We start from the raw sequence: 10775 nt of genomic DNA, 5'->3' as shown, positions 1-10775 counted from the left end.
CAGTATGTTCTCAAATGAACTCTCGGATCTCCTGTACCATCGAACATCTTGAACTTCGGAGGTTTGTACCCCTCGGGCAGTTCAACATCGGGCTGTATGTAGAGATCTTCATAGTTTAGCCCCTAAATTCCTTTGCTTCCTTCGACGCCCTGAATTCGGCTAGTCAACTTTTTAAGCTCTTCATCTAGACTCCTGATGAGTGAATCTTTATCATCAGACTCGGGTGTGCTTGAAATGGGTTGGGTGGAGTGTGGCATGGTTTCCATATAGATGGGGGTGTTATGAGTGTGGAAATGGTCATTTGTGGAGTTCACCGGTTCTGGGATGAGCAGTGGAGTATTGTTGGAAGTATGATAAGTGTTGCAGTGGTGGTGAGGAGCAGGATGGTTTTGTGGTTTTGGGATGTTTTGTGGAGGTGTGGGTTTCTGAGCGTTAGGAAAATTGACATCTGGGGTGGTGATTGAAAATGATAAGCTTGCCAAGTTCCGGACCTGATCAAGTTCCTCCTAAAATTTCAACAGTTTTTGCTCGAGTTGGGATGCACTTTATTTGGAGACCTGAGTACCATGAGTGACCTCTACCCGTTCAGTTGAGTTGTTCAGATCCTCCATCTTTTCTTTGTTCTTGTTTTTGACAGGACTTGGAGGAGGAATAGGTGGATGGCCCTTTGATCTTGTGGAATATGATGACGATGCCAGAGTACACGAACTAACCTTGGGGGAGGGGAATAAATAAACAAAAATAAAAACAAAAAGGTAACAAGTCAGTGAGGATTATAAGAAAAAAATGTTGCGATATTTAAACACATAGTGTAAGAATGTAAATCGTGTCCTAATTTGGGAACCTCTTTGTGCTCGAGGTAGGCCTAGCAACAAGTTGATTTGGAGAACTTAGAATGCTAATTGCCTTATTTTATTGATAAAAAGTAGACGAATCCCAAAACGACGCTAAATAATACGAAATAAAATGTCACTAGTGGCCATGGGCCTTATTACATTCATAAAACGAAAAGTAAATTCCTATTTATTTGGTCCCAGAAGGACCTTCCTCAGGTTGAATGCTCTCGTTGATCAGATCCTCCAATTCACGTAGGTTAACCAGTAGAAATGCCTTTGCCATATGTTCTCCTTTGTTTCCTTCAGCGTTCTGGCAGTTGGTGACTCTCTTCCTCACTTTCCCTTCCAATTCCAGCAGACTGTACTCCAAATATTCCAACTTTTCGCTAGCTTTGGCGGCCCTCTCTTTCCACTTGTTGATTTGGTCATTTGATGGAAGACTCCTCCACCAGTCTAGCAAGAGTGGGGGCATGCTAATCATGCCAAAACTGGGGACCTCGTGCCTCATTTTCTGCAAAACAAACAAGGTTAGGCCCTTACCCCCAGCAGACTCGACTATTTAATACCAACAATTAGCATAAAAGCATTTAATTCTCCAAATAAATGCACAGAACGTGGTAGTGTCCGTTTGGGTTTTTGGAAAACCCAGTGGACTTTGGAAGAGGCTGTCTTAAAGAGTCATTATGCAGACAACATAACTGACTCGGCTAAGTTTGATCATGATGCATGCACAATTAAACAGAGTAAGGTTTCTATGGGGGTTTTAGACTGGTACCCATGAGCGGACAACTCAAGTGGAAAAGGCAAGGAACCGTCGACTACACCATTGATCGACTGGTTTTACCGCAAATACGCCTTTGCCAGATTTAAAGGGTGAAAATATCGGAAGAGCGCAACCACTCATTATAAGCGTTGCTATGGTATTTGGTTGGCACGAGTGGAATATGATGTTGAAAATATGTTTATGCAATGATTAAACAAGTTGTCACGTATTTGCACGTTCATAAAGTAATAATTACAATAATTTAAAACAGTCATAAAGGAGTGCAGTAGAGGAAAGCAGTAAAGGAGACAAGGGAAAGAAACAAGAGACGAGTCAGTTTCGTAATCGAAAAGAAAATTGAATGCTTAAATGAAATAAACATATAGTTGCGCATAAAGAAGCATAAATCACAATAATAGTTTGAAATGGTAAAAGCCTAAATGTCCCCAGCAGAGTCGCCATGCTGTCGCGCCCCCTTTTTCTCGCGAAATCGGGTTTATGACACTTGGGAGGAAAACTCGTTCCCTTTTGGGAATTGGGTTTAAATTGAAGAGTCGCCACCTAATAGTTAAAGTGCATTAGGACACTAAGAAGAGTTTGATTTAGGAAAACCAGAGATTGGGTAAGGGCTTGAAATTATCCCGAAGGGAAGGTGTTAGGCACCCCTCAGGATCCACTAGTGTGGTTCCCGGCCATGCTACAATTGTGACTTTAAGAAATAAGTAGGCAAGTAGAAGTCTCAAATAAAGGGGTTTTTTTTTCACATAATATTTGCAAAATAGATTAAAGTTTAAAGGAACAAAAATAAGCTGAATTTTTTAGGAAAACAGTTCGAAAATTCTGAAAGTAATGAAAATAAACAAGTAAAGGGAGAGGGGTCCTAGGTTTATAAATAATATGGATCACCCCACACAACATCCGGTAATCACTCCTCAAAGAGGGGCTACGCGAGATGTTATCGTGTGGTCATCATATCCATATCTACCCTTTCCCACCCTATTAAGGTATTAAAGCGCGGAATGGTTTTGTTACTTATTACATGCTATTACCCGCCCCATTCTTATCAGTCCCGAAGGTACTTGGGACTACTAATCCTAAAAGGGGAAGGGGGTATGAGGTTTTGCATTTTTAAAAGGATAAATTTCTAAGGCGACAACCAAAATATGTATAGCAAGTATTGGGAAAACACATAAACAGGTATGGCTCAAATAAACCTCCTCAAATCAAAGAAAGCATATAGTTTAGCGTGTCTCACACGTATTGATTAGGGTCTGATTAAAACTTTAAAGGCTAAAGCAGGCTGATTTATCACATATTTTCAGATAAGAAGTCCGAATTAGACCTGCCCGCTAGTTGTAATTAACAAAAAAAAACTGGTGCAGTCATAACTTTTTATCTTAAGGCTTGCCTAAGCTTTAGACGAAACCTATAGGCATGATATCTACTGGTTTTAGAAAAGATGAAGTGTACTGCTTTTTTAAGAGGCCGTCAGTTATTCAGGGAAGACGAGTTTTGACAAAAGATTCTACAGATGTTGGACAATGATATTGCCGATTTTAGACTTATAAGTGAACGAAAATGCTTTATACTAGGTTGTGAATTCCTATAGGCATGCTTTCTAGGCGTTGTTGACTTTAAAAAACATTGTTATTGACATGTAGAAATCCCATAGGCAAGTCATCTATATGCAGTTAGTTATTTAACTCCTATAAATAGGTTTGCCTAATGACAGATGCACATGCAAATTGCAGGAAGTCCTATGGGCATATTATCTATATGATATGTAGAATTTCAGAAATGACTTATGGACATGGTCTCTATATAATATAGAAGTGCAGAAACCTATAGACTTGGTCTCTATATAATGCATAAGTGCAGAAACCTATAGACATAGTGTCTATATGAAATGCAGAAGTGCAGAAGTATAATAATTCCCTATGAACATGATATCTATATGAAATGCAGAAGTGCATAAGTATAATAATTCCCTATGAACATGATATCTACCCCTTTGCAGGCATAATTTCATCCCTTTTCACTAGCCATCCCCAATAGATATTACAAGTTATTACAGCCCAGAATGAAATAAGAAAAGCAAAATTAAAAGTACAACCAAGGGGAGCCTAATTCAGACTCCATGTCTGAAATATGAGATGAACCAACTCTAAAGATCATGATCCAAAACCTTCCTCTTATCTTTGGATGTGTCAGAGTTCCCTAAGAGCCTCCTATGGACTCCGGGCAGTGCTCACACCCAAATGTTATCAAATTAAGAACATAGTGCAGTGTGGAAGGGCCAGCCCTCAAGTGTCCAAGTTCAGTGTGAACTCAAGGTCCCAAGGCAAGGCTCACAAGAGGGGGCATAACCTAGAAGCTAGGAGAGAGTGCAAGTGCAGAAGTGAAATTCTGAAAGGGGAAAGGGGGAAAAGGGAACAACTTAAAAATCAGTGCATATAGGGGTATAGAGGAGTAGGGAATTTGCAAGAACACAAGAGAAGCAGGCTGATTGGCATACTCAGCAATGGGATATGCTGGCACACCCTCCATCCTGTTAGAGGTTAGGACCTCATTGGTTCAGAACTCAAGTCATGGGAAACAACTCATGTTGCCATGCCCTAAGTCACCTCTTACAAACACATAGGGGTAATGGGGTAGGGAGCAAAGATTCACAGTATAAATAGGCAGTAGAACATAGACATATTAAGTTAAATATTGAACTCTACATAAGCAGTAAGGTAGCCATGGATATAAAAACTTTAAGTAAACACATTGGGGTGATTTTGAAACTAAAATTAGGACATACCAATTTCAGAGAAAACAAACAAAGAGAAAGTAGTAGTCTTGTAAAGCCAAAGTGAAAACGAGCAATCAGAATGCTATGAGTTTAGAAGAGAATTGTGAAGTCTGAAGTGTAGAAGTATTTAATTGATGGTGTCCTAAAGTGTAGAAGGGTCGTGCCCTTTTATAGCGAAGAAAGCAAGTAGAAATAGGTAAGAAAAATAGTTTGGAAATCAATTACACAAGATCTCCCTTTAATTAAGGGATTCTGATTTCAAACGGTCAAAATAATTAAGGAAATGGGTCAATCAAACACTTTTCCAGAGTAGTACAAGAGGGGTAAATACATAGAGGTTTATTTAAGGACAAAGTCTTGATAGTACACGGTTTGTGCAAATAAGGAAAGGAAATCAGTTAATAGCTAGTAAATCAGAAATTGAGGATTTCGTATGAATGAACCAGGTCAGAAAGATGGGAAGGATTTCGACTTAAGGAAAACCAGTACCAATCAATTAAACTTATTAAAAAGAATTCTGAATCAATCACAAGTTGGAAAACCATTTTGAAGAAAAATTCCTCATATATAAAAGCACACAGACACGTTAAACATGAAGAAATTTGTCATGATATTTAATAGAAGAGTCTAGCGTAGGAGAATCAGAATTGTGTGCAAGCAAAAGAAGTTCAAACTTAGTTCATAGACCCAGAAATAAGTCTGAAAGAGTCAAGGGTCCTCAAACAGAACCCTAGTTTGATCATATGACCAAACTCGGAGGAATCCCCCAAATTCTAGGGTTTCCGACTCGAGTCAAATACAGAGATGAGGAGGCAACAGGCTCAGAGATTTCTTTTCAAAATCTCATGAGAAGACAAGCAAATACAAATAATATTCAAAGCAGACAGAGTGGAGAAGTATAATGAGAGAATAGTCAAGACAGTAAAAGAAACGTGTTTAAGAAAATCTTTTAGAAGGGACTTAAACAGAGTTTAGTAGAAGGCAAACAAAACTTAAAAACTCAGTAGGAAATACATACAGTAGAAGAACACAAAAATACTGGAAAAGCATAGTAAAATATCATATAGGAAAATACAGCAAGATAAACATGAGAGCATGGTACAAAACACAGTAGAAAAACAAAGCACAGAAGAACATGTATAGCATAAGAAAGTAGTAGAAGCACACGCGTGACAAATACACACAAAGAAAGGAAAATAAGAGTCGGAGAAACATTTTAAGCTTTTTCAGAAACCCTAAATCGGAAAGAAGTAATTTTTTTGAAAGAAAAAAATTGGGGAAAACGTTTAAAAACTCAAGTAGAGCACAACTATAGAACAGATCTAAGAAAAAATCAGAGAAAACCTCGAATAGCTTAGGGTTTCAGGGGAACCCTAAAACGAGAATGGCTTTGAAAAGGTTCGATCTCAGTCGGAGAGGTTAGAACCATGATCAAAACATCATTGTACGCCGGAGCAAAACCGGCAAGGGCCTTGGATCTGTAGAGATCTGAACAGACACCTTCGAGGTCAGACCTAGCACCTTCGAATACCAAGTGTTTGAGAGCAGAGGGAGATGAGTTTAGGCCATCCATGACTTGAGATGCCATGGATTCCGGTGAGCTTGAGGTAGAAGACAGTGAGAGAGGCTAGGGTTTCGAGAGGGTTCGAGAGAGTTTGAGAGGAGTGGGATTTCAGAGGCAGCTGATAGAAGAGAATGAGGGGATTAGGGTAGTCATTGGGGAATTAAAAAGGTAAGGAATGATCGTGGCCGTTGATCAAAATGATCAACGACCTGGATTAAAAGAGAGGGCCGGGCAGATCGAATAAGCGGGTCAGGGGTCGGGTCAAATTTAAATTGGGTTGGGTAATTTGGGATTTGAAATTGGGTTATTTGGGGGATCAATTTGAGCTATAATTGAAATAGCCAGTTTTTCCCTTTTTATTTTATAAAAATAGTAAAATGACTTCTGAAAATAAATTAAAGGTACAAAATTAATTAATAATATATAGATATTATATTAAAAATGCTGGAACTAATTTTATAATTATACGCGCAATTTAATCTTAAAATAGGCTAAAATTGCAAGTAAATGCAATTTAACTTTTAAAATACTAAATAAATTTACAAAAATGTGCAAAAATTACCTTAGCTATATTTTGGTATAAATATGAGAAGAGAATAAATTATTCACCAAAATAATGATTTTGGAAATAATTATTAGTTTTTGTACTACTAAAATAGGGCAATAAATTGATTTAAATTTTTTTTTTAAATTAGGAAAAATACTAAAACGTTTGGATATACCTATATATGCATACATATGATATTTTGAAAGTATTTTGGATATATAAAATATACAGGGAAAAATTGGGTATCAACACTAACTTCACTTCGAGTTCGAGCAAGTTCTCACTCGACTATAAAGTCCAAGGGCTAGCTTAACCCGAGTTCCAGCAAATTCTCGCCCGGGGACTACCTATCAAGCCCAAGGGCTACCTTATCTCGAGTTCGAGCAAGTCCTCACTCGACCATAAAGCCTAAGGGCTAACTTTACTTCGAGTTCGAGCAAATCCTCATTTCGGGTTCAGATCGTTAGTCACAGTACCCGATTCGTCTTCAATAGCTTCAAAGTTTCTGTTTACCTGCTCGACCAGATCGGCATGTTCTTTTTGGGCCACCTCTAAATCAGCTCGAATGATCTTAACCTCCATTTATCTTTGCTCACTAAGAAGTTTGAAGGTATCCTTCTCCTCGGTGAGCCCCCGGATCTCGGCCTCATACTGGCTCAGCTCCTCTCGTGATCGGAGGAAGGCTTTATGATGAAGCACCGAAGCCTGAAAAATACGAAAAAGGAAATTATATAAAAAAGCATAAGTACAGAACCTAAAATTGTCAAAGGCATCTAAGGTTACCCGATTCAATGCCTGTTGAGCTTCATTGAATAGGTAGGGCATCTCCATTTTATCCATATTAGTCTGGTCCTCTTCGGTTACCAAACACCAAAGGTTTCTAGCCACCCCTACAGGGCAGAAAGGACCCGAGCATCCTCCGGGACTGAGATGACAACTGATCACTTGCGCTCGGGATCAATACTTGGGACTGGAAACTGAATAGTCAGTTTAAGGCTCGAGGAAGCCTCGCTCGAGCTCTTCTTCATTATCTCCAAATTACCCAGACCGGTGACATCTTCTACCCCAACAAAATAACCATGGAAATGATCTTCCTCTACGTGGGCTCCTTCCCCATAACAAGTCTCCATGGTCTGAGCGTCACAAATCATCGAATCAGAAACTGAAGGAAACAAGGGGGAATCCCCGATATCTATCGCTGCAAGTGGGTCCTTTGAGGCACTGCTCCCGCCTTGGGGAGCCTCAAGCCCGAGCTCTACACTAATGTTCACCACCTCTTCAACAGTCTCTTTTCCCTAAGATAAAGCATCTTTGCTTTCTCTTAGCTCGGGACTAGGGTCGAAGTCTCCCCCTCGACCTCATTAAGACTAGGTGGAGCAGTATCAACTCCCACTGGTTTCGAGGTTCTCCAAACTCCGGTGTTAGCTCGAGCATGGGCCACCAGCCCTGAATCATCTTCATTCTCTTCTTCTTCGTCCTCTTCGGGCTCCTCCAGTAGCCGACGAACTGAGTCCATTGTTAAAGGGATGATATCCCCCTTGGGTTTATGGGTTGTCTTCTTTTTGGACTTCTACCCCTCAAGGTTCGCAGAAGTTGAAGCCCTCTTCCTCTTCTTCTCCCTTACCAGCTTCGAAGCAAATGATGGGGGAGGAATTTCGTCATCACCCAGAGGTCTCACCATCACCTCCTTCCCAAGGCCTATAAAAGAAGAGAAACAAATAAGTTTGGAAATATGCTCGAACATTGGTCAAATCATTAGGTAAAGGAGAGAAACTTTCCATGAATACTAGCTTCCCATCGACCCCTCGCCAAATCACGCCATGCGCGCTTAGTGGGTCGATTGCGATATCAGACTCCTGACCTAGTCCTTGAGTTGGGGAACTGCACCCAACATCTAAATAACAGTTGCATCTAGTAAAACACTGATAAGAAAGGATGAAAAAACAAAGACAATAAACAGGAATTAGGGACGGAGTCATACTTACGTTTCATATTCTATTTCTCAGGAAATGGCATACTTTCGAGTGGGATCAAGTCCGAGGTCTTCACTCGAACAAATCGACCCATCCAGGTCCGGTCTTTGACCTCATCTATGCTCGAGAAAAGTGCCTTGATGACTTGACATTGGAGCTTTATTAGTCCCCTCGATAGAGTCAGGGGTTATATAAGCGTATAATGTGGTCGAGGGTGAAGGGAAGCCCATCGACTTTGCTTGAGAAGAAACAAAGTAGTATCACTATCCTCCTAAAGGAGGGATGAATCTGACCAAGAGTGGCCTCGTACTTCTTACAGAAGTCTATGATGATCGAATCCAAGCGACCCAACGTGAAAGGGTAAGTGTAAATACTTAAGAACTCTTCCATATGAGTGGTGATTGCCTCTTCTAGAGCAGGCACCACCACGTGTTTGTTACCCCAGTTGGAATCTTTTTTAACCTGAGAAAGAAGTTTTTTGGTGATCGAACATATATATCTTGATACCGGCTCACATCGGCCCGACATCGAGGAAGTCGTTTCAACCTTAAAATCAGAGTCGAGAACATACCCTCCCGGGAAAAACTCTTCAGGGCGTGGCTGCGCCGCCGGTTCCTCGCCGGCCGACCGTAATAATGAAGCAGTCTCCTTTCTCGGAATGATTTTAGATGTTTTGGCTATTATAAGTGAGAAGCAATAGATATTGGAATTTTCTGTGTTTTAGGAAGAACGAGAAGAGAAATTCAAAGATCTGAAGATAGGAAGCTCTGAAGAATGCAAAGAACTATGAAGATTAGAATGAAAGGGATTGGAAGTAAAGTTTGGGCAAAAGGAGGAAGATATATTTATAGGTTAAAGACGACGGTTCAGAACTGGTAGTGGTTGACAATAACAAACAGACATTTAATGCCTCGACGTCCGAACCGACGGATGTTTCAGTACCCACTTGTCGCTGACGTCATGATCGAGCTCGTCGCTTACGTCATGGTAAACCGAGGGGAAGCTCGAAAACTCAATTCGTTTCTTGTCATTATACTCCAAAAAACGAGGGGACTGTCTGTATACGATCAAAATCGGGTTTGCCTAATTTTGTATGGCTAATTGGAACAACGGTGTCAGACCAAGGCTCTGCCCCACGTTTTATCGAACCATGGCACAGAGATGGATTGTTAAGCTCATGAATCAATGACCGATCAAGAACAAGACCATCCATGATCGATACCAAAGCGGAATGGAGATCGAGTGAGATCGAAGGAAGCCTGCTAATTAAGTCGAATAACGGAAAGCCAAGATATCCGTGACCAAGCAAGAATCGTGGCGGAAATCTCGGCACGTATCAAGTCGAGACTGGTTATTTAGTCAATCATGGGATTTCTTTCTGTATTTAGAATTGTACCAAAAGTAGAATTTCTCTGCTATATAAAGGGGCTTCTAATCACTTTGTAAGCAGGACATATATTCACGCATAATCAAGCAATATACTGCATTTTTCTCTCTTAAGCTCTCTTAAAGCTCTGGTGTTCAGTTCATACTTTTTTAGCATGCTTTGTTGTTCGAGTGCGATCTAGCTCGAGGGCCACTGTTGTTCATCACATTGGTTTGCTTTATTTTACTGTTAATTTCTAGCATTAATTTTCATATTTATCAGTTTGTGCCAAGTGAAATTACATATTCTTCAAACCACTTATAAGTTTAATTGTTATCCAATTTTAAGGTTAAAAAGTACAAAAACTTCACAAATGAGGCGATCATTAACCAGCTATAAGGGTCCATTCTTGTGTGATAATAATTGAGAAGAACTAGTTTGAAAGTAACAAACTCGGAGAAGTAAAAGAAAGGACAGATGATTTCTGGACAAACGCCCACAACTACAATGGAAGTAAACCTTTGCTGTTAGTTGAATCGTACAAAGTGAACATAAAATAGGAGAGAAATAAGAGAAATGGTGGCCATTAACGGGTAAGAGACGAACAGAGAAGAGAAGAGGGAAAGGGAAAATTGAGTTTAGATTTTTTGTCGAAAAGACAATAAGATCCCTAGTTTTATTTAGTTGGCAAAAAATAGTGAGGATTTTTAGGAAAATTAAAAGATGGGTACTTGCTAATGTACTACCTTCACGTTATATAGTATGTTAGCAAAATCATATGTACATATATATTTTTTTACTAGTGTTACGATACGCACGATTGCACGTATACCCAATACGAAACATTATAATTTTTTAAAAGTTACATATAAATATTTGATCTCTATATACATGCGAACATCCCTTCTCGGAAATTGAAAAAGTTATCTTAA

This window comes from Nicotiana sylvestris, chromosome 11, assembly GCF_000393655.2.
Source record: "Nicotiana sylvestris chromosome 11, ASM39365v2, whole genome shotgun sequence".
In the NCBI taxonomy this organism is placed as follows: domain Eukaryota; kingdom Viridiplantae; phylum Streptophyta; class Magnoliopsida; order Solanales; family Solanaceae; genus Nicotiana; species Nicotiana sylvestris.
This window is presented reverse-complemented; position numbering follows the sequence as displayed.